The following is a 23,302-nucleotide window of genomic DNA, read 5'->3' as shown; positions in this document are numbered from 1 at the left end:
TACAACAACTAACAAAGAATTTTCTACCTGCCAGGTAGGACTCAAAGCAATTTAAGACACTGCCAGAGAGGCCCACCCATTGACTAAGGCGATTTCTAAGAATATTGTGATCAATGGTATCAAATGCGGCACTCAGATCTAAGAGGATGAGAACAGAAAAACAGCCTCTGTCTGCATTTACCCGCAAGTCATTTACTACTTTAACAAGTGCAGTTTCTGTACTGTGATTTGTTCTGAAACCTGACTGAAACTTATCAAGAATAGCGTGTTTATTGAGGTGGTCATTTAGCTGCATAATGACTGTACATAATGACTTAACAGTAGAGTTACCAAAGCCTACGAAAAAACTCATGAACCCGGCCCACCTTAAATCAGTTCACACCTCTCTGTCAGCCTCTTTTGTCTTGCAAATGTGTCGATAAGCAAAAGCAGCAAGTAGCCTGCTATCCCATCCTCCCACCACCGCAGAAACGGCAAAAACTTCTCCTAGCTCAAGCCTTGTTTATCAGGGAGTGAGGTAGTACCTAGAGCTGTATAGGCTAAAAAATATATTGTTATTTGGAACACATGCATTTCTTGTGTGTTCCATGACTACAAAGATCTATGTAAGTGTAGGATGACAGGAAATGCAAGAAATGTTGAACAATGCCTAAAGGACAAACTTTTTTCATGTTTTAGTACTAACGACAAAATTTTGATATGAAGTGTAAAATGTGTGAAGACTTAATCCAAATATCAAATAAGTACTTTCACATAAGGTACAAATAACTGCTGACTCCTTTTCTAAAGGTCCCGGGTTCAAGCCTTCCCATATCCCAAAATAAACATTTTGAGTAGTGAGCTGCTCTTATTGTTACTATTATACAATAAAAACATACATTTGATTTGAGTCTGTAACAGCTGGTGTAAATGTATGGTACTTGTAAAGGTTAGCATTTTTTTTTATTCAGTTTTATTCTCTTAGTCGCATTCACGCTTGCCCCGATCTGACACTGCTGTTTTCAAATAAAGACGTGCTTTAACAGAGTTCAACTCAGATGAAGACAAGGGTTCTACATCGGAGAAAGAGAAAAGAAGTCCTCCCCACAAGAAATGTCCACTCATATATAAGAACAACGCAGCTACACCAGGCGTAAAGGTGAAAGATGACACTGTTTGGATGCAGGACGAGGTCTGGCGTCATCCTGCCAGTCAGATCTGCCCCACTACACATGTCCTTCAATGAAACAGCACAGCTTACAGAGCTCGCCAACGTATTGTGTAAAGTCCTGTTTGTGATTATGTTTTGTGATGGTCTTTACATAAGAAACATTTATATATTACTTACATAAAAGCCAGATCAAATGTTATTTACCTTGATTTAGTTGCTAATCTTCCTACAGCGCAAAGTCACAAGTAAACTGCAGAGCTTCATGTGTTTGACTGACACAGTACATAGGTTTTTGCCGTTTCTGCAGCGGTGGGGGGGGGGATGGTATAGCAGGATGCTTGCTGCTTGGGATTATCGACACATTTACAAGACAAAAGACGCTGACGGAGAGGTGTGAGCTGATTTAAGGTGGGTTGGATTTACGGGTTTTTTCGTAAGCTTTGGTGATTCTAGTGTTAAAGTTGCCAGATTAATTTTTTTATTTATTTTAAAATAATAATCAAGCCAAAGCTAATATTCAAAGCCAAAATTGATGAATTTCAACTAGAGCTCAAAGAATACCCATAGGCCATTGAAGATGATATGGCACCATGGAGGCTGACACTAGTGATGTAGTAAAAGCACACATGGCTGGCCATATGGACATATGGAGTGGCCTAGGTCAGAGATGACCTCTTCATGCTGACATCAAGGTGGATTTAAATGATAATTGCACATGAGTTGGAGACAGGTTGGATAGGAGCAAGAGACTGTGAATTTGAAGAAGTGTTGAGAGAGATAGACCATGACAAGTGAAAACAGGAGAGGCGTGAGAAGGAGTTGAACAGAAATGAAAGTTATTACAGTACCATCGGCTAGAAAGTCAGAAGGACAGATCCTTTGTGGGAGTTTTAAAGCAATTCTCTGTGATCCTAACATGAAAAAAGAATATTGTGTAATGTAGAGGTTGGATAGAAGATTAATTGAAATATATACAGTAATCCCTCCTCCATCGCGGGGGTTGCGTTCCAGAGCCACCCGCGAAATAAGAAAATCCACGAAGTAGAAACCATATGTTTATATGGTTATTTTTATATTGTCATGCTTGGGTCACAGATTTGCGCAGAAACACAGGAGGTTGTAGAGAGACAGGAACGTTATTCAAACACTGCAAACAAACATTTGTCTCTTTTTCAAAAGTTTAAACTGTGCTCCATGACAAGACAGAGATGACAGTTCCGTCTCACAATTAAATGAATGCAAACATATCTTCCTCTTCAAAGGAGTGCGCGTCAGGAGCAGAGACTGTCAGAAAGACAGAGGAAAGCAAACAAATCAATAGGGCTGTTTGGCTTTTAAGTATGCGAAGCACCGCGGCACAAAGCTGTTGAAGGCGGCAGCTCACACCCCCTCCTTCAGGAGCAGAGAGAGAGAGAGATAAAAACAAACAACCAAAAATCAATACGTGCCCTTCGTGCTTTTAAGTATGCGAAGCACCGTGCAGCATGTCGCTTCAGGAAGCAGCTGCACAGAAGGTAGCACCGTGAAGATAATCTTTCAGCATTTTTAGACGAGCGTCCGTATTGTCTAGGTGTGCAGACAGCCCCCCTGCTCAATCCCCCTACGTCAGGATCAGAGAAAGTCAGCACAAGAGAGAGAGAGAAAAGTAAGTTGGGTAGCTTCTCAGCCATCTGCCAATAGCGTCCCTTGTATGAAATCAACTGGGCAAACCAACTGAGGAAGCATGTACCAGAAATTAAAAGACCCATTGTCCGCAGAAATCCGCGAACCAGCAAAAAATCCGCAATATATATTTAAATATGCTTGCATATAAAATCCGCGATAGAGTGAAGCCGCGAAAGGCGAAGCGCGATATAGCGAGGGATTACTGTACACACATATAATTGAAGTGCATATATACAGTCATGAGAAAAAGTAAGTATACCCCATAGACTTTTTCAACATATTTGAACAGGCAAAAAATAGATCTGCAAGTGAACAGTGCCTACACATAAAGGCAATATACTTGCACAAAAACACAAGGAATATACGCCATTTCAGTCAATAACAAAAATATCAGTAATGGTCTACTGGGGAAAAATAAGTACAGCCTTGACCTCAGAAGTTGATATCACAGAAATTACTTTTTATAGACTATTTGCTTAACTGCACTCCAATCTTTGACATTGATTTGGTTAAAATCTCCTTGTCCCTGATGGACTGACTGACAAGAAAGTTTTGGCTACTGAGACCCAGAAAGATCCATATTCACCAAAAAGTTAAATTAATCATGAAACAATTAATAAAATTGTGATCATGTTTTGCATTTAATAGTCAGAGTCTATCATCTTACTTCTGATCTATGCTGGATGAAGAGGAGGACAGTTGGTACTGTGTCTGTCTGACATCAAGTCAGCAGATTCACCTGTGTTTTTTATGCACATATGCATGAATCACCCAGGTTACCCTGATCTGCATAAATAAATTCCCCATTCAGTGGATTGTGGAAAGCATCTGCCTTCATGGACTGTGTAATACACAAAGATTGCAGCAGATCACACAATACAAGAGACAAAAAAGCTTGTGATTGTTATTTGGTAATATTATAAAGATTTTTAAGCCCTCATTCAAAGTTTATTTAAAGTTGCTATAGATCTTAACTTTATACTGCCTGAAGAACCTAAAAGCAGAAATTCCTGATCTTATTGTGTACTTAATACATTTCTACCAACAAGAAACAGCCCAAGTTATTAATGAGTCTCCCTCAAATGCACAGTTATCAGTCATTCTCTTTCACTGTACAGTATCTGCAACAGCAGTGGCCCTGGGTATTTTGTGTAATTTACATAATTCCCTTAGTATTTTTTCTTAGTATGGGTATTCCATAGAAAGCGCATAATGCCATTGGTGTTTAAAAATGTAAGCTTTTGATTTGAAAAAATGTTTTATGTAGCGTAGTCAGTTCAATTTAGATTTATTGTCACATGTAAATATAACTCTATGATTGTCTAGCCTGCCTGTTTTGTCTGGTAGCATGAAATCCATTCAATAGTTTATATAAAATAAAACAATATAGGAACAATATACAATAACCTTAACGTAGCTAGGGGCCATGTGCACCCAGTTCTACAGTCAAGGTGCTATTCCCGTTATTCTTTTCACACTTTTACTGCTTGCACTCAGTAGCACACTACGTTCCGTAGTGTGTTTTGGGATTCAGTTACCTGTGACTTTTATTAAGTATTGGGCTTAAACATGTGTACAGTAAGTGCAAGGGTGCCTCCAGCTGAAAAGAAGGAAAAGGTGATGACTTTGGAGGAGAAAGTGACACTTGCAGATATTATAAAGGCATTGCATTTTTGGGCCTTAGATATGTGAGAATGAGTTCAGGTCTACTGCATTTAAAAGAAAGAAAATTAATCATGCAAAGGTTTTGCTGTTGGTGCACCAAAACCTCTAATGGAAACATAAAGAACCTTCAACATCAGCACAGAATATCTAACAACAAACAAAAGGATACCCCAATGGGGTTGACTTAGAGTTGTCATTTCACCTAGGATGCACTTTTTTGGTAAATAAAGGAAATTGGAGTGCCCAGAGAAAATCCATCAATACACACAATGAAAACATGCAAACTTCAGGGACTTAGATAGGAACCTAAACCCTGATATCCAATCAGTAATGCTAACCACGGTCTAGATTACAGGAAAGAGTGCTTTGATTTTCAAAGAAACTTTTTATTAATTAAGACTTTTCACACATATGCCTTTACATTGTATTGTGAAAGTTTTTATTAAATATGCTTGAGATTTAGGTAGTCGTGCCTGTTATTTAAAAATATTGCATACTGTTGCTCTTTCAAGACAAAAAAGGATTTTGTTGTTGTCATTTTTATTCTATTTTGGAAATAGTTTAGAAATAAAAAAGCATGATTCATTCAAGCTTTAGAGGGTGATGTGACCAGTCAGGAGTGAGTTGTAATTTTTGTAAACTGTACTGTCACATATTTGAATGACTGAACTAAAATAATGACAAATTAATCTTTTTAATACAGCATCATACATATCCCTGACATATGAACAGATACAAAGCATTCATCCTCCATTGTGATGAACATGGCAACAGTTTCCATACAACTAACCATCCATTGTGTAACCTGCTCCATATGTTCATTGCAAAATAAAATATATTTAGTTAGTATTTCAAAACTAATACTTTAGCCAAACAAGATTAGCCAGACATGATCTCAGAGGCACAAACCATTACATTTGTGTCGTTTGTGAGGTTTTTAAACTAATGTTTGTTAACATAACAACTAAAATGTGATTGTGTAAGCACGAAGTGCACAAATTTAAATAGTATGGAACCAAATGGGATGCAGTTTCCAGTTACAAATAATTACCACAGTTATGTTCAATCAGCTTAACTCTGAATTGTTATGCTGGGATAAGCAATAATATCTGCTCACCTTTGCATGACGTGTCATTTAGAGCATAAATCATTTTTAACTGCACACATGCTGCATATTGAAATGCTTTCAATATATACCGAAACTTATACATACCAAAATGTGTATACTATATACTCAGATGTAAACACTCTGTAGTGGTGCACATATATTATGCACTAAAATGAGGTCTGGCGCATGGGGAGAGACAACATTTTTTTTAATGTTATGAAATAACAATACAAAAAAGTTACAATTTAACCTTAAGAACTGTGTTCACATACACTGCCAATACTACTTTTAAAAGTTGTGAGAAATAATTTCATTTTAAAACTTTCAAATTTCTCATAATGCAGTTTGCAATGCCTTGGTACGTTGTAAGCATTCGAGAATCAAAAGGGCACATGTTAAAGCCACATATATATACATGGTATTGGAATTTATTTCATAATTTGTTTTATATATTGCCATAGGCACTGTTTGTGGGGGGTGCAATCATGCTGGAGCAAAGCTAGAGATAAATCACAATTGTAAAAATGAGCTGAAAAATCCATACCAGCTGAGTTTGGCTCTGCAGAAAATAGTCTCCAAGAAATCAGCATCTTCTCCCAGACTCCCTCAAGCATTTCCCAATGTCCCAGGAATCCACCTTCCTCCCAATTATTTTTTGTAACAGCATGTAAACAATTGCAAAAGAAAAGTTGGGGTGAGTGAGGTGAGTTTCTTTTAGATGCTCTCTCTCTCTCTTTATATATATATATATATATATATATATTACCCGACCAGGACACCTCCCTAAAAGAAGGACCAGAAGGAGCTTGCACGTGGCAATACCTCCCTCGGGATGACAGAGAGGAAATCAGGTAACACCTGGAGCACTTCAGAACTCAGAACTTGCCAGAACTCAGGGAGCCAGATGAAGCTTGCCTGGAGGAGTGCAGGAGGAAAACAAAAAGAGAAAGAAGAAGAAGAGCCAAATTGTGTTGTGTTTTTGGGACTGTGTTGTGCTTATGGGAGACAGGGAAGAAGTTTCACACAAGGAAGAGGGAAAATAAAAAGCGTGTGTTTACACTTGTGCCTCCTGCATCTGTCTGTTTCAGGTCGGTGCTCGCCTTGGTGGTTTACAATATATATATATATATATATAATTCACTAAGCCAGAAGACAAGTAGCCAACCATGGAAAGCACGCCGGAAGGGGCGTGGATTCACTGAAGACAAGTAGCCGACCATGGAAAGCACGCCGGAAGGGGCGTGGATTCACTAAACCGCCGACAAGTAAGACGCCAATGGCGCATGCAGGAAGGAGCCACGCCCACCAACTCTTAGACCATTGGATACGACGAAAGAATCACAGAGCCACGCCCACCAACTCGGACGCGAAGCCAAGGGAAACATGCCGTCATTTCTGTTTGTCTGTGCCACAGTACACTTGCAGCTCTGAGCCACGTTGACTTTTCATTAGTCAACCTCAGTGGAACCTTGGTTCACACAGAGGCAGCGCCAGAGAGAGACAGAGGCACACACAGGCAGCGCGATAGAGAGAGCCGCGCACACACAGTCAGCGCCAGAGAGACAGAGGGGCGCGCGCACACACACAGAGAGGCAACGCCAGAGAGAGACAGAGGCACACACAGGCAGCGCAAGAGAGAGCCGCACAATCCTTTAAAACTGAAGTTAAAACACAATGAAGGAAGCAGTCTTTAAAAACCAATAAGCCCTGTGCCTATTTTTCATTAGCGTCTCACCTGCTTCAGGCCCTGCAACAGTTGAGACGCTCTCTCTGCAGCTGACCTTCTCTGTGCCTGACTCCACTACTGTCAGTCGCCTGATTAAAAATGGCCTTTTGAAGGGGAGCTATGGACCCGCTATACCACAGGAATACATTGCCTTCGAGCCTGCTCTCGCTCACTGTAACGTACCGGCTTTCTCTCTCTCCTCACTCGCTCACACACTGCACAGGGGAGAAATACCCGAAGCAGAGAGACAGAGAGGGTGGGGGCTCGCGTGCTGCTGAGAGACAGAGGGGGAGGGGGCTCTTGTGCTGCTGAGAGGGAGAGGGGGGTGCTGGGGAGGCTTGCGTGCTGCTGAGAGAGAGGGGGGGGCTGGGGAGGCTCGGGTGCTGCTGAGAGGGAGAGGGAGGGGCTGTGGAGGCTCGCGTGCTGCTGAGAGAGGGGGAGGGGGCTCGCGTGCTGCTGAGAGAGAGAGAGAGAGAGGGGGGCTGGGGAGGCTCCCGTGCTGCTGAGAGAGAGAGGGGGGGGCTCACGTGCTGCTGAGAGAGAGAGGGGGGGCTGGGGAGGCTCGCATGCTGCTGAGAGAGGGGGAGGGGGCTCGCGTGTTGCTGAGAGAGAGGGGGGGCTGGGGTGGCTGCGTGCTGCTGAGAGAGAGAGGGTGGGGGGCTGGGGAGGCTGCGTGCTGCTGAGAGAGAGAGAGAGGGGGGGCTGGGGAGGCTTGCGTGCTGCTGAGAGAGAGAGAGAGAGAGAGAGGGGGGGGCTGGGGAGGCTCACATGCTGCTGAGAGAGAGGGGGGGGCTGGGGAGGCTCGCGTGCTGCTGAGAGAGGGGGGAGGGGGCTCGCGTGCTGCTGAGAGAGAGAGAGAGAGAGAGAGAGGGGGCTCGCGTGCTGCTGAGAGAGGGGGGGGGGGGGAGGCTGCGTGCTGCAGAGAGAGAGAGAGGGGGGGGTGCTGGGGAGGCTCGCACGCTGCTGAGAGAGAGAGAGAGAGAGGGGGGGCTGGGGAGGCTCACGTGCTGCTGAGAGAGAGAGGGGGGGCTGGGGAGGCTCGCGTGCTGCTGAGAGAGGGGGAGGGGGCTCGCGTGCTGCTGAGAGAGAGAGGGGGGGTGGGGAGGCTCGCGTGCTGCTGAGAGAGAGAGAGGGGGGGCTGGGAAGGCTCGCGTGCTGCTGAGAGAGAGAGCCTGCGCATGCACTGCACATGCCATGCAGCTGAGCAGGGAGCCTGGGTGTTTATGTCAGTGTTGTTCAATGCTTTTACTATTACACTGTGCATTCTATGGTGTAATAATTAACTATATTTGTGCTTAAAAATCTTTAAAAAAATATATTTACATACAGTTCGTATGGTCTGGAATGGATTAATTGTATTTACATGCAATCCTATGGGGGAAATTGCTTCGGTTCACGACCAAATCGGTTTACGACCAGAGGTTTGGAATGAATTATGAATGTGAATCGAGGTTCCACTGTATATTGAGACTAAAAAACATGATCAGCAAGTCTTTGATAGGCTGCAACAAAATGATGAAAGAACGGGCACATTTTTTTCTCACAAGCTGGGTGGGTGTTAGTTAGTTAATTAGTTACTCGAAGGATTTCAAGATTTAATACGCACAAGCGGTAACACTGCAAAAGCAGCCCAAACCAGAAAAGACTGCTGGCAAAAAGTGGCTGACAAATTAAACGCGTGTGCATTGTACTTACTGAAAGCGGCGTTACGGATTTTGCAAATGTTCATTTTTTCCCTCTGCTTAAAAAACATTCAAAAAGTGGCGTGATTATGCGGCGTATACTACGCCGCGGGTTGGTATGCAGCGTGTAAAACAGTTTGTCATGGATAATTTGCCTTTTACTTTAACACGAAGACAATTTCCTGTTAGATTTGCCTTTGCGATGACAATTGATAAGGCACAGGGCCAAACTTTCAAAAAGATGTGCATGTATCTGCCAAAACCAGTTTTCAGTCACGGACAGTTGTATGTTGCTCTCTCCAGAGTTCCATCTTTTCATTCACTTACTGGTATGCCTGCAGGAACACGTGCAGCGAGCGAGCGAGAGAGAGCGAGCGAGCGACACACACACGCATACAGGCGCGCGAGAGAGAGAGAGCGCTGGACGCATAAGAATAATAATACTTCATTACATTGATATACCGGTGTTTTCAGTATTCAAAGCGCTATCCACACAGGGAGAAACCGGGAAGCAAACCCAAAATCTTCCACAGTCTCCTTACTGCAAAACAGCAGCACTACCATTGTGCTACAAGGCAGTTAAAGAATGCACCGGCCTCGATTTTGTTTTCACTTCTGTTTACAGCGATCGGATCGTAGTGTGCATTGTTGCAATGTTACTTTTCTTGGTGGCTTATTACATTACGGATGTTTCACATGTTAATTTTTTTCCCTGTGCTTAAAAGACATTAAAAAAGTGTTTCTCAACTGTGACTCCGGAACAACTCAGTACGCAAGCTATATTAAGCATCAACAACGAAGACTCACTACACCTTAATGAACAAGTGCTGAAACTTATCCCTACCGACGAAGTAACTTTCACCAGCGTGGCCTCCATTGTCACAGACGATCCCGCTTTCAGTCACGGACAATTGTATGTTGCTCTCTCCAGAGGTCCATCTTTTCATTCACTCACAGTGGTATCCACAAACCCACCCCATTTGGACAACCGTGTCGTTCAGCAAGTGTTCACCCATCAATACATAATTATGCGGCGTATGTTACGCCGCGGGTTGGCTAGTATATATATATATATATACATACAATATATATATTTAGCATATATATTGTATTTGAGAGAGGGAATCACTGATCAGTGAACCCAGTAGAAATGTTGGGATGCCAACTGGGTCGTCCCATTTAATCGTCAAGTCACTACAATCAAAATAAGCTTTTTTTAGCTTGGGAAAACAAAAACCTTAATCAGAAAATAATCAAGCGTAGCCATTAGCCATCCCCCGCAGCTTCACCCGCATAGTAGTGAAACAGGACAGTGAGGAGGGTCCCGCCCGACTCCCTACTCCTGACGTCAAGCTTCCCCCTCCCCTTGACCTGCAGCCTCTGTCTCGGATTAGCGCGAATATATCACTCCTGCAAGCAAACTATAATTCTTAGCTGGATGAGAGAAGTCACAAAATCAACCAGAATGTTCATGCAAATTATAGAAAAAAAAAATCTAAATCCTTTAAGCAATTCTCTCGTTCACTAACTAAGCGGAGTTAGGGTTACACCCCAAAGCTGATGTGTGAGTGAGGAGGGCCCCGCCCTCTCCCCGGAGCCCGTTGCATCTCTCTCGGATTCACGCAAATAAATCAGTACCGCAGGTGAACTGCGATACGTAGCGTAATGAGAGAACATGCAAAATCAACCGGAATGTTCAAGGAAATTATAGAAAAAAACCCTGATCTAAATCTGTTAAGTAGTTCTCTCATGAAAAGCAGACAGACAGACAGACATCGGATTTTATATATATATATATATATATATATATATATATATATATATATATATATATATATATATATATATATACATATATATATATATATATACAGAGATATGTATACTGTATACATACTGTATATGTAGATCAAATCCTGTTGTAGTGAATACCGATGTAAGGAAATTTTCAGAAAAACGAACACTTTTTGTTATCCTGGACAAATCTTCACATAACATCATGTTATATGGATTTCATTTTAATGAAATGTAAATTTTAGTATAACAAACTTTTTTTTCAACCAAAAGTGGCCACCAAAGATAATAATGTGATGGAAACAACAACAACATTTATTTATATAGCACATTTTCATACAAAAAAGTAGCTCAAAGTGCTTTACATAATGAAGAAAAGAAAATGAAAATAAAAGACAAAATAAGAAAATTAAAATAAGACAACATTAGTTAACATAGAAAAAGATTAAGGTCCAATGGCCAGGGGGGACAGAAAAAACAAAAAAAAACTCCAAACGGCTGGAGAAAAAAATAACATCTGCAGGGGTTCCAGGCCACGAGACCGCCCAGTGCCCTCTGGGCATTCTACCTAACATAAATGAAATAGTCCTCTTTGTATTTAGGGTTCTCACGGAAGGACTTGATGATGATGGTCATGCAGACTTCTGGCTTTTAATCCATCACTGTTGGATTATTATGAAACGGTACTTATTGCTGTGCCTACACTTTCACTGAGTCTCTGGAAACCTGCAACAGGCTGTCTCTTTCTTGTAAGACCAAAAGAAAGTGACAGACTTGCGAAATTTCCAGTCTTGGGCAGTCTCGGCGAGGCTCAGTGCAAGTGTAGGCGAGACATCATACACATAGCAGAATTATGAGTCAGTGCTCCTCCAAGTGTTCACATGTATAGCTGTGTCATGTGTGGATACTGTTTGAGTTTCATGGACAAAAAAAAGTGAGCAACACTGAATGAAAAACGTAATAATCCTGGAAAAATATATTTATATTGTGGCAAGCGGTTGGGGGTGGTACCCAGCCGGGACGCCCGAGAAGACCGGAGGAGGGCTTGTGCCTCCTCCAGACCAAGAGGGGGCGACCGCCCTGGTTGCTTTGGGGACAACGGGAACTGAGCTTGGAAGCTCAACCCTATAGGGGCCTATGGTCACCGCCAGGGGGCGCTCCAATGCCTGGAGAGCCCTGGTCCTCAGCAATTCCGCCACACCCAAAAGTGCTGGGGGGAAGACGACCAGGAACACCCAAAGTGCTTCCGGGTGCACAGCCGGTACTTCTGCCACACTGGGGAGTGCCGGTGGAAGATTATCGGGAGGCACCTGGAGCACATCCAGGTGATTATAAAAGAGGCCGCCTCCCTCCATTCGATGGCTGGAGTCAGGAGTGTAGCAGCACAGAGCTCGGAGGAGAGGAGTGGAGGCGGACCTGAAAAGGCATTTGAGGAAGAAGGCCTGGACTTTGGGGTGAAGTGGGTTATGTGTGTTTCACTTTTGTAACTATTGTGTAAATAAACGTGTGGGTTGAAATCAACGATTTCTACCTGTCTGTGTTCAGCTTGTTTCCCACAGTGGCATCCCAGATGGGACTCTCCGCCTGTTCCAAGATGGGGACCCATCGCTAAAAATAATTTTGTGGACAGTCTGACACAGCAGGTAAGCCCACACACGTGCCGTGGGACAGGCACACACACAACCCCGCGGGAGTGACTCACCCCACGGACTGCCACCGGTCCACAGAAGGGCCGTTTCCCCCTGGTGCGGGAGGATGACAACGGCCGTTGCCAGAGTGAATCGGGCTCCTACGAGCACACTGTGGCTGAGGACGTCCAGGACGGCATCATGTCTAGGAAGGCCATGCCGAGGCAGGCGCCTCAGACAGACAGGACCCGGGAGGTAAGTGCCCTGCTCAACGACGGTCGGCCCTGCGGGGTTGGACTTAAGTTCTCTGTTGTAGGCAGGGACTGCCCGGATCTGCGTCGGTGGCAGATGCGTGCCGGTCTGCGGGGCTTTGTAATCGCAGCTGCAGCAGGAGGAGCTGCGGAGAAGGAGTCGCTGCAGCTCGAGAGATCGTGGCAGCTGCAAGGCTTCCCGGAGGCACGCCACTGCACCGGGAGGAGAGGAGACAAGATGGCCATGAACTGGAAGTCCCTCCCCGAGACAAGCAAGGGATTGGACGGTGTGTCTTGCGTGCCTGCCGATGATTGGATGGAGGCAGGACCAAGGAATGTCCATCCCGAGCCGGGAAAGAACCCGAGTGTGCCGAGGGAGAGGCGCCACAGGAAGCAGCCAGTGTGTGTGACTGACGGACAGGTAAGTCCATCGTCGGCTGACTTTCTGTGCTTGCCGGCGGTTCTGGGCTAGCTGGACGAGTGCTTTCAGCCCGCAGAGTCGGTATTGCAAGTGATACGCGTGCTCCGTAGAGGATTGAAGGAGCTGGAGGTGAAGGCAGTCGAGTCCATGATGACGCTGCGACAGTGGGCGGATCAGTGCAACGCTGAAGTCTTCAGCCGGATTGACGCGATGGGGCAGGTAAGTGGAAACCGCCCCGTACAGGATAAGGGAGACCCCACCAAAAAGAACCGTGATGTAAATGATCGGATTGAAGTAGGGGGGCCTCCGACAGTGGACGCGGCAGTGGGTGCTGATCACGTGGTAAGGGGGGAGAGAGCGAGAGGGCAAGCAGGATGCCGGCTGATGAGTGCTGCGGGTCCTAGCGCCCTACGCCCCGAGCCAGCGTCAGTCTCATGCTGCTCCACAGGGACGCAGATGGGACAGGGTCTATACCTTTCCCATAGGGAGACCCAAACCGTCACAGCGTCCCAGAGAAAGAGGAGGAATCAAGGGAAGAGATCTGGTTCCTTCAATAGCATGGGATGTGATGCTTGGAGCTCATGTTCAGAGAAGGGCCGTCCTCTGCGGAGGCAGAGGGAAACCCCACAGCCGGCTGATGTTACGGGGGCATGTGCGGTCCCGTCCGATGTCCCTTACACGGGGGGCACGGAGGTCTCGGAAGGGGGGCTGAAGTGGCAAAAACAGGGTGCCGGTCAAAGGGGGGAGCGTTGCCTGTCAATGAGACAAAGGGACGTCGAGTGGCGGCGTCGGGGCAACGTCTCCGCCCCTTGTTCTAGCTTGTTTTGCAGGACCAGGACCTGGAGTGGAATGTGTCGGCTTCCCGCCGTGGGAGACCTGCCCTCGTGGGACGGGCCACTACGCCCAACGGGTCTTCGCTGGCGATGGGGCACTGTGGCAAGCGGCTGGGGGTGGCCCTTGCAGACAGTCAACAAAACCTATGGTGAGTAGACAGTCGTGAGACGAAGAGCTAAAAAAGGGTACTAACCTCTCTCTCTCTCTCTTTTCACGCAGAAGAAAGATGAAAAATAAACAGCCATATCACGGAGCCAAAATGGCCCACTTGTCCTTCCGTCCCTCCTCGATGACGTCACGAAAAAGTCGGAGCCAAGACGTCACTTCCCCCCTTTAATTTCCTGTAGCCATTTTGAGTTTCTGTATAAATACCCCCCTATTTTCAATGTTTAGTTGTCAAATGCTTGGTTGAACCCTTTATGTTTCAACATTTGTTTGACCTGTCCTTTGGACGTTATACGTGGCGGGTCCCCAAAACTTTATCTGACTGGTTGTCGAATTTTCTTTCTGTTACAATATATATTTATGAAGTACATAGCTAAAATAAATATGTGTAACAAATCACTCAAGTGTTTTAAGACAAATAAACAGAATTATTGAAGGGAAAAAAGACATTTTAAATGTATTTACAGAACTGGCATATTTGAAATACATTTTCCAAGCTAGGTCACCATTCCTAGGAATCTTTCTAAGACCTTTTTGCCGATTGGCTTTGGCATATCTACTATTGCCATTATTGGCTTTATTCCTTTACCAGTCAGCCCAGGTACTTAATTTATTGGATGTCTGTTTTGCACTTAAATTTTTAATCTTTTGTTTTTCATTGTTATTGCCATTTTTTCCTTATGGTTTCCACATGCTTCATTGTGCTGGACTGTTTATCTTTTGACACTTGCTTCATCTTGGTTTTTGTAATTTCTCGTGCTCTGAATATATTTGTTTTTTTGAGTATCAGGTCCCCCTCTCTTAGTTGCCTTTCTCTCAGCGATTCAGCTGAAACTCCGAAAAAACAGCCCTGTCATAGATTACTAACCCCTTCAGCTCTCTGAAGATTTGAACAGCTTTCTTAACTTGGTTACATACTGTGTTGTGTTTTTACTTCCTTGAGTGCATGTAAAAATGTTTATATTTCATATGTTATATTTTTCTTGGAGTTACAGTATCCCTCAATTTTTTGTTATTTTTTCCACATTTTTCCTTTGCTCCTCTCTTTCAAATGTAAATGTATTGTACATCTCTAAGGCTACTGCATCTGCAACACAAAGAAAGATTTTACTTCTTTGTCACTACCAGTCGATACCATGAAGTACATCTCAAAGCCGAAATCTTTTACAGTTTTCCACCAAGTTTCCTTCAAAGCTCAACTCAGCCAGTGGCTTTAAAACCTCCATTGTGTCCCACAAATGTTTCAGAAATATTTAAGCTGTTCTGTTCTCTTATATTAATTTTTTAAGGGTATTAGTTTATTTCCAACACCACATCTTGTTTATGGTAGTGAACCATCAAGACGTTGCCACTTCAAATCAACTTTATTGTTCTTCACAAACACTAACAAGAATTCTTTTTATTTATATCATCCCAGCTGTAATTATACGATGACATTATATTCCAGTGAAATGACAATCAGATAAACTTCAGCAGTTTTTTATGAATGGTGACATTAGACATTACAGTCTCATTTCCAATCCAGCATCTTCCTCATCAAGCTCCCAGCAGCCCCTGTCTGAAAAGTAAAGATAGTCTTGTGCCAAAGTGATCCCAATGTCACTTTGATTTGGAGTCCTTTAAGTAGCATTACTATAGTATAATTATGATTGACATTACAAATGTATGACATCAGTAAAAAATAGACAACTCCTTGAAGTCCATATAAATGGGATTGTCTTTTACCATGCATCCTTTTTTGGAAAGGTTTTTTTTTTCTCTTTAACTACATATTCTGTACCACAACCACCTTGCAAAAATTTGATCAGTGAAAGCAGCTATATAAAATACATTTTTAATTATAGACAGGATGCATTGACACAGGCTTCTTTGTAAATCTTGCTACCATTTATACATACACAATTGTGTACTTCTGAAACATAAATTCATCCACATATTGATTTTTGAACATTGTAAATCCAGGTCAGGGTAGCAAGAGCTATAGACCCATAATTCTGGGCAGGGCTTAGGGGGCTGTTATCACCTTACCATGCCCCTTCATTAATGATTTTTTTTTTTGCTTTTGGTTTATTTAAGCTATCATCTATGGGGTGGAGTGAAAGTTTTAGATTTGCCAGAAATTTTGATCTCCAGTTTTCGATGGTTATAGATGTCTTAGGATCCCCTGATTCTGTAAACATTAATATCTCGATGATGAGTGTGTGTTTGTCTGTGTGTCACAGTTTCTTGAGGATGGTCTAGAGCTGAGATGGCTCAACAAAAATACCAAACTTGAAACCTGTTATGAGATAATGATGTGCTGATTAGTTTTTGAGCCAAATGGTGCAAGAGAAAGAGCCACTGTAGAGGAACGCTTAAATACCATAATTCTGCAATTAATTATGAATTCTTCTCATCAATTGCTATCATAATGACCTATTTTATTATCAGAAAAACCAGCATCAGAGCAGTAAATAATTACTGAAATATTACAGAACCAGTAATGGAACACTGCACAGTAACGTGCAGTGAATACATTTGACTTGAGCATTCATAGTTTTCATACTCTTTCTCTATACGTTTAGCATTCATTTGCTCAGAGGTTGATGTCCTTGCTGCTTTCTGAGCAGCTCTTCTTTTATCCACCCCAGCAGCCCACTTCTTCTCTTCTTTCGTCCGCATCTTTTTGCATTAAAACTGATTAAGTCAATGTTTGTGTTACAATTACTTAGTACGTTTTTCTTAATTTTTCACTTAAGCTGGCACTTAAGTCTTCAATCTTCCTCAAGAATGATTTAAGATATGAAGAGGTAGGGGTAGCGCTGCTGCATCGCAGTTAGTAGACCCGGGTTCGCTTCCCGGGTCCTCCCTGCGTGGAGTTTGCATATTCTCCCCGTGTCTGCATGGGTTTCCTCCGCGTGCTCCGGTTTCCTCCCATAGTCCAAAGACATGCAGGTTAGGTGCATTGGCGATCCTAAATTGTCCCTAGTGCGTGCTTGGTGTGTGGGTGTGTGTGTGTGCCCTGCGGTGGGCTAGCGCCCTGCCCGGGGTTTGTTTCCTGCCTTGCGCCCTGTGTTGGCTGGGATTGGCTCCAGGAGACTCCCATGACCCTTTAGTTAGAATATAGCAGGTTGGATAATGGATGGATGGATGGAGGTAGGGGAAGTGATGGCGAAGGTGGTAGGGAATGGAAATGGTGCCTGTAGCCTGCGCCGCACAACTGCCCTGCTGGCAGCTGCCAAGAGTTGATTCTACAATAAAATAACTTAAAAATAAAAAGAGGAATAACCTTGGAGGTCAATCATCACCGCGAAAGCGGATAGTAGACGTCACATAGTGTATGTGTACCAAATTTCAGGTCAATAGTTCAAAAGGTTTGCGAGCTATAGGTGATTTAAAATCCTGGACAGACAAATGGACAGCCACGGAAGCGTATTATATAAGACGATAGTACAGGTAACTTGATTTCTAGGGTGCAATTTTTTTTTTTTTTAATAAGAAGAATTCTCTTTTGTACTTGAATATTTTGAGTGATTTCTAGCAGCCATGATTATGCTTCTTGTCCAGTGTATTCAGCACTGGCAATAAGCTAGTGTTGTATTAGGCAGTAGTGTGTGTCCACTTGCAAAGTTGTTAATTTAGATAGTTGATAATTACACAGCAGACATTATCAAATACTACAAATTAAAGTGTGGATATTAGAAAGTACATTAAATCACTCCTGCAACTTTTATTACAGACAAATTGAAAAGGACTCTGTCTTTTAATCTGATACAACAGCAATGGATCCCACATTGACTGAAGCCATGATGCAGCTGAGAAGCAGTTGGCACAAGGCTTTTGCTAGTATTACCTGTGAAGGCAGTGCAAAACACAGTCAGACTAAAACACAAGTGCCAAGTTTGCTCACTGTGGGTAACATGGGCACAAACAATCCTAAACAACTCATACTGAACACATACTGTACTGAGGGAGTATCATTTTCTTTTTTCTCTACTTTACTGCATATGTGTGCATCTTGCACCCACCATGGTGTTTGTACTGCTTATAATGTATGCACATGTTGGTGCTGAGTGTGTAATTATTATAAAGTATGGAATTCGATTAATATAAAATGTGTTCAAAGCATTTAATGCTTTTATTGTCTGGTACTATTTGTGTGCTGCTCTGTTGATGTTTATTTGTCTACTGGAGCGTAGGATGTTTGCCCATAGTAACACCGACTTCTAGTTTGAAACCATTTCTTCAATCCAGTGCTTAACCGATTGCAGCATAAGCTTTGCTGCCAAAGCTTTATTAAATTATTCATTGTAACCAATTATTAATTAAGAATTAATTTGATTCTGTATTGAAATTTCAAATTGACAAATGCACACCCAGAGAAATGCAAATATCCACCCTAAGATCTGGCTACAAGACAGAATTCATTGAAGTGCACGCTCAAGCATGAACACACTCGACTCATTCATATACAATAGAGTTGGCAAATAATGTAACCTGCATGAAAACGGGAGGCTGGAAGAAAACCTGAGTAACCAGAGGAAATCCACACACTCATGCAAAATGCGCATTTATAGTGTCCAGGGATGTTTTTTGAACCAAGAACTCTGGATGTGTAAGAATAGTACTAAGTCTTATTTAACTTAATTAGCTGCTCAGATACTGATTTAACTTTTATAGGGAGATCAACACTATACAGTTATTTTTTTCCTTCTTTTATTAATTTTACTTCAAGAAGGTAAAATCAAGCAGAAAAAAATTGCAGAGCTTATACAACAAATAACTTCAAAATCAATCTAGAAAGAACACCAGATAATTTAAAAATGTAGAAACCTAACAAAACAAGAGTTGAACACCCACCTGACAGAAAGAGAGGAGAGTCAAGAGCAGAAAAAATATATAAAAATTTCCCTCTATATGAATGCTTATTCTAATTTTTGTTAAATTAAATTTTGCAATATTTTTAAAATGTTTTGGATATATCCTCTAAGCGAGAATTAGATTTTTTCAGTTTCAAATAATAGAGAATGTCAGTTACCCACTAGGTTATAAAAGGTGGGTTGGGACTCTTCCAGTTGGGGAAGATAAGTCTATGTACTAATAGTGTGGTATAGGCTATTACGATCGATTTGTCCTTATGCACTCATTTGGGAGTACACCAAACACAGCTGTTAATGGGTTAAAAGTGATTGTGACACAAAGGAAGTCTGATAATTGTTTAAATATTTTTGTCCAAAACGATACTCATTTGGTTCAAATTGACATTGCAACACTCGTAAGTTGGATCTTGCTTTGGATACATTTTGGACAATATGAATGCTTCACGCATATAGATCTAGAGCATACTCTTTTTATGGCTAAGTTCTGCTCCATTTCTGAGATGTTAAATGAAAGATCCTTTTCCAACCATACCCTAGGATCATTGAAGTAGATTCTTTGAGATGGTTTTAAATATTGTTGAGATGCTGTCTTGAGTCTTCAAAACTGCTCACTATTTCTTCTAGAATAGAAATGCATTTGAGGTTGGAAAATTGGGTAGGTGTCTTTTAACAAAATGTCTAACTTGAAAATAGTAGAAAAAATGGTTTTCTGGAAATTTAATTTGAAGTGAATTGTTCATAAGATACAAAGACGAGTGTTATCAATGTACATTTCTTATTCCCAAACATTTTTCAAAGTTTAAATAGTGTGCATGCCTGAGAAGGCTGAAAAAGGTGATTATCATCTAGATGAAATTGGTTTTCTGGAAATTTAATTTGAAGTGAATTGTTCGTAAGATACAAAGACGTGTGTTATCAATGTACATTTCTTATTCCCAAACATTTTTCAAAGTTTAAATAGTGTGCATGGCTGAGAAGGCTGAAAAAGGTGATTATCATCTAGATGAGTAACAGATAAAAGCTTCTCTGCCTTGAAGTGCATTCTGCATTGGTTCTATATTCTGAGTGAATGGTGGATAACTAGATAAGTGTTATATTCATGACAGTTAGTATTTACTGAGGCACAAAGCATGGCATTTAAAGAAGTACAGCAAAATTTGATTTTAACTGCTGACCAGGTTGGTGTAAATTCATTATTTTTTGTGCTGGTGTCTAGGCCTTTGTGGTGTGTATATGCTCTGTCCAGTAATAAAATTGAAAGTTAGGCAATGAAATACCACCTTTGGCTATAGGTTTTTTGTATAATTGGCTTTTGATTGCATGGACATCTCAAATTCGAGATAAATGAGGCTGTAATTGAGTCTAGTTTCTTAAAAAAATATTTCATGATGTGTATACTGATGCTCTGAAATTGAAATACTGACTTAGGAAGTATTTCATCTTGATAGTATTGATTCTGTCTTCTTAGGTGAGATCGAGGGTTGACCATCTCTTATGTTAATCTGTTAATGTTTGATTTTTTCCTTGCTGTTACCAAAATTGTGTTACACAAGATCTTTATATTTACTTGTGATCTCAAATAAAGGAGAACTGGAATCATCAGGTATTAGGGTCCTTGCATCAGACTGACTGGCCCAGCACTGACTCAACTGTAGAATGGCCAATAGGGGGGAAAACAGCTTGTTGGCCAAGGTCTCCGGGATTCTGACTGTATCTTGCTTGTCTGACTCCTTTTCTAAAATCTGGCCATGATTCTACAATTAGCTGATTGATGGTTATCATTGTTTTTCATTTGTATTAATTAGTTTATACATTGTTTTTGATGTATTTGAAGAAATCTGCATCCATTGATGGTTCTGTATTTAGTGAGTTGTATAATGTATTGTTTGTGCTATTTTTCTTCCCATGGGCTCACCACCTACGGGAGGGGCCAAGGAGGTCGGGTGCAGTGTGATTTGGGTGGTGGCCGAAGGCGGGGACCTTGGTGGTGTGATCCTCGGCTACAGAAGCTGGCTTGAGTGGACGAGAGGGTAGCCACCCTCCGCCTAACTGTTGTTTGTGCATATGTGCTGAACAGCAGTTTGGAATTCCCACCCTTTTTGGAGTCCCTGGAGGGGGTGCTAGAAGGCATACCTTCTGGGGACTCCCTCGTACTGAGATCTGGAAGGGAGTGACTGGGAGGAATGGCCCCCCCGATCTGAACCTGAGCGGTGTTTTGTTATTGGACTTCTGTGCTCATCACAGATTGTCCATAACAAACACCATGTTCAAGCATAGGGGTGTTCATATGTGCACTTGGCACCAGGACACCCTAGGCCTCAGTTCGATGATCGACTTTGTGGTCGTGTCGTCAGATTTGCGGCCACATGTCTTAGACACTCGGGTGAAGAGAGGGGCGGAGCTGTCAACTGATCACCACTTGGTGGTGAGTTGGCTTCGATGATGGGGGAGGATGCCAGTCAGGCCTGGTAGGCCCAAACGTGTTGTGAGGGTCTGCTGGGAACGTCTGGCAGAGTCCCCTGTCAGAAGTAGCTTCAAAACCCATCTCCGGCAGAACTTCGACCACATCCTGAGGGATGGTGGGGGACATTGAGTCTGAATGGGCCATGTTCCATTCCTCTATTGTTGAGGCGGCTGACCAGAGCTGTGGCCGTAAGGTGGTCGGTGTCTGTCATGGCGGCAATCCTCGAACCCGTTGGTGGACACCGGCGGTGAGGGATGCCGTCAAGCTAAAGAAGGAGTCCTATAGGACCCTTTTGTCCTGTGGGACTTTGGAGGCAGCTAATAGGTACTGGCAGGCCAAGCGGAATGTGGCTTCGGTGGTTGCTGAGGCAAAAACTCGGGAGTGGGAGGAGTTTGGGGAGGCCATGGAGAACGACTTTCGGACGGCTTCGAGGAGATTCTGGTCCATCATCCAGCGTCTCAGGAGGGGGAAGCAGTGCAGTGTCAACACTGTATATGGTGGGGATGATGCGCTGCTGACCTCGACTTGGGACGTTGTGGGTCAGTGGGGGGGGGGGGGGGAGTACTTCGAAGACCTCCTCAATCCCACTAACATGCCTAGCAATGAGGAAGCAGAGCCTGGGGACTCGGAGGTGGGCTCCCCCATCTCTGGGACTGAGGTCACCGAGGTGGTCAAAAAACTCCTTGGTGGCAGGGCCTCAGGGGTGGATGAGATACGCCCGTACTTCCTCAAGGCTCTGGATGTTGTAGGACTGTCTTGGTTGACACGTCTCTACAACACTGCATGGACATCGGGGACAGTGCCTCTGGATTGGCAGACCGGGGTGGTGGTCCCCCTCTTTAAGAAGGGAGGCCGAAGGGTGTGTTCCAACTACAGAGGGATCACACTCCTCAGCCTCCCTGGAAAAGTCTATTCAGGGGTTCTGGAGAGGAGGGTCCATCGGATAGTCGAACCTCGGATTCAGGAGGAACAGTGTGGTTTTCTTCCTGGTCGCGGAACAGTGGACCAGCTCTACACCCTTATCAGGGTCCTGGAGGGTGCATAGGAGTTTGCCCAACCAGTCTACATTTGTTTTGTGGACTTGGAAAAGGCGTTCAACTGTGTCCTTTGGGGAATCCTGTGGGGGGTGCTCCGGGAATATGGGGTACCAGACCCTCTGATAAGGGCTGTTCGGTCCCTGTACAACCGGTGTCAGAGCTTGGTCCGCATTGCCGGCAGCAAGTCGACCCCATTTCCAGTGAGAGTTTGACTCCGTCAGGGCTGCCCTTTGTCACCGATTCTGTTCATAACTTTTATGGACAGAATTTCTAGGCACAGCCAGGGTGTTGAGGGGGTCCAGTTTGGTGGACTCAGGATTGGGTCACTGCTTTTTTGCAGAAGATGTTGTCCTGTTTGCTTCATCAGGCCGTGATCTTCAGCTCTCTCTGGATCGGTTTGCAGCTGAGTGTGAAGCAGCTGGGATGGGAATCAGCACCTCCAAATCCGAGACCATGGTCCTCAGCCGGAAAAGGGTGGAGTGCCCTCTCAGGGTTGGGAGTGAGATCCTGCCCCAAATGGAGGAGTTCAAGTATCTTGGGGTCTTGTTCACGAGTGAGGGAAGAATGAAGTGTGAGATTGACAGGCGGATCGGTGTGGTGTCCGCAGTGATGCAGGCTCTGCAACAGTCTGTTGTGGTGAAAAAAGAGCTGAGCCATAAGGCAAAGCTCTCAATTTACCAGTCGGTCTATGTTCCTACCCTCACCTATGGTCATGAGCTATGGGTAGTGACCGAAAGAACGAGATCGCGAATACAAGCGGCTGAAATGAGTTTCCTCCGCAGGGTGTCTGGGCTTTCCCTTAAAGATAGGGTGAGAAGCTCAGTCATCCGGGAGGGGCTCAGAGTTGAGCTGC

The 23,302-nt window shown here is 43.5% G+C and overlaps 1 protein-coding gene across 1 annotated transcript in view; it reads right to left on the bottom strand.

The window, feature by feature from the left end:
- The window catches only part of LOC127527551 (uncharacterized), a 972,553-nt gene that overhangs the window by 389,516 nt on the left and 559,735 nt on the right, over positions 1–23,302 (bottom strand). The window lies entirely within an intron of this gene.

Source organism: Erpetoichthys calabaricus, chromosome 4 (assembly GCF_900747795.2).
Source record: "Erpetoichthys calabaricus chromosome 4, fErpCal1.3, whole genome shotgun sequence".
NCBI lineage: Eukaryota > Metazoa > Chordata > Cladistia > Polypteriformes > Polypteridae > Erpetoichthys > Erpetoichthys calabaricus.
Note: the sequence above shows the minus strand (reverse complement) of the source record. Positions and strands in the feature narration are given on the sequence as shown.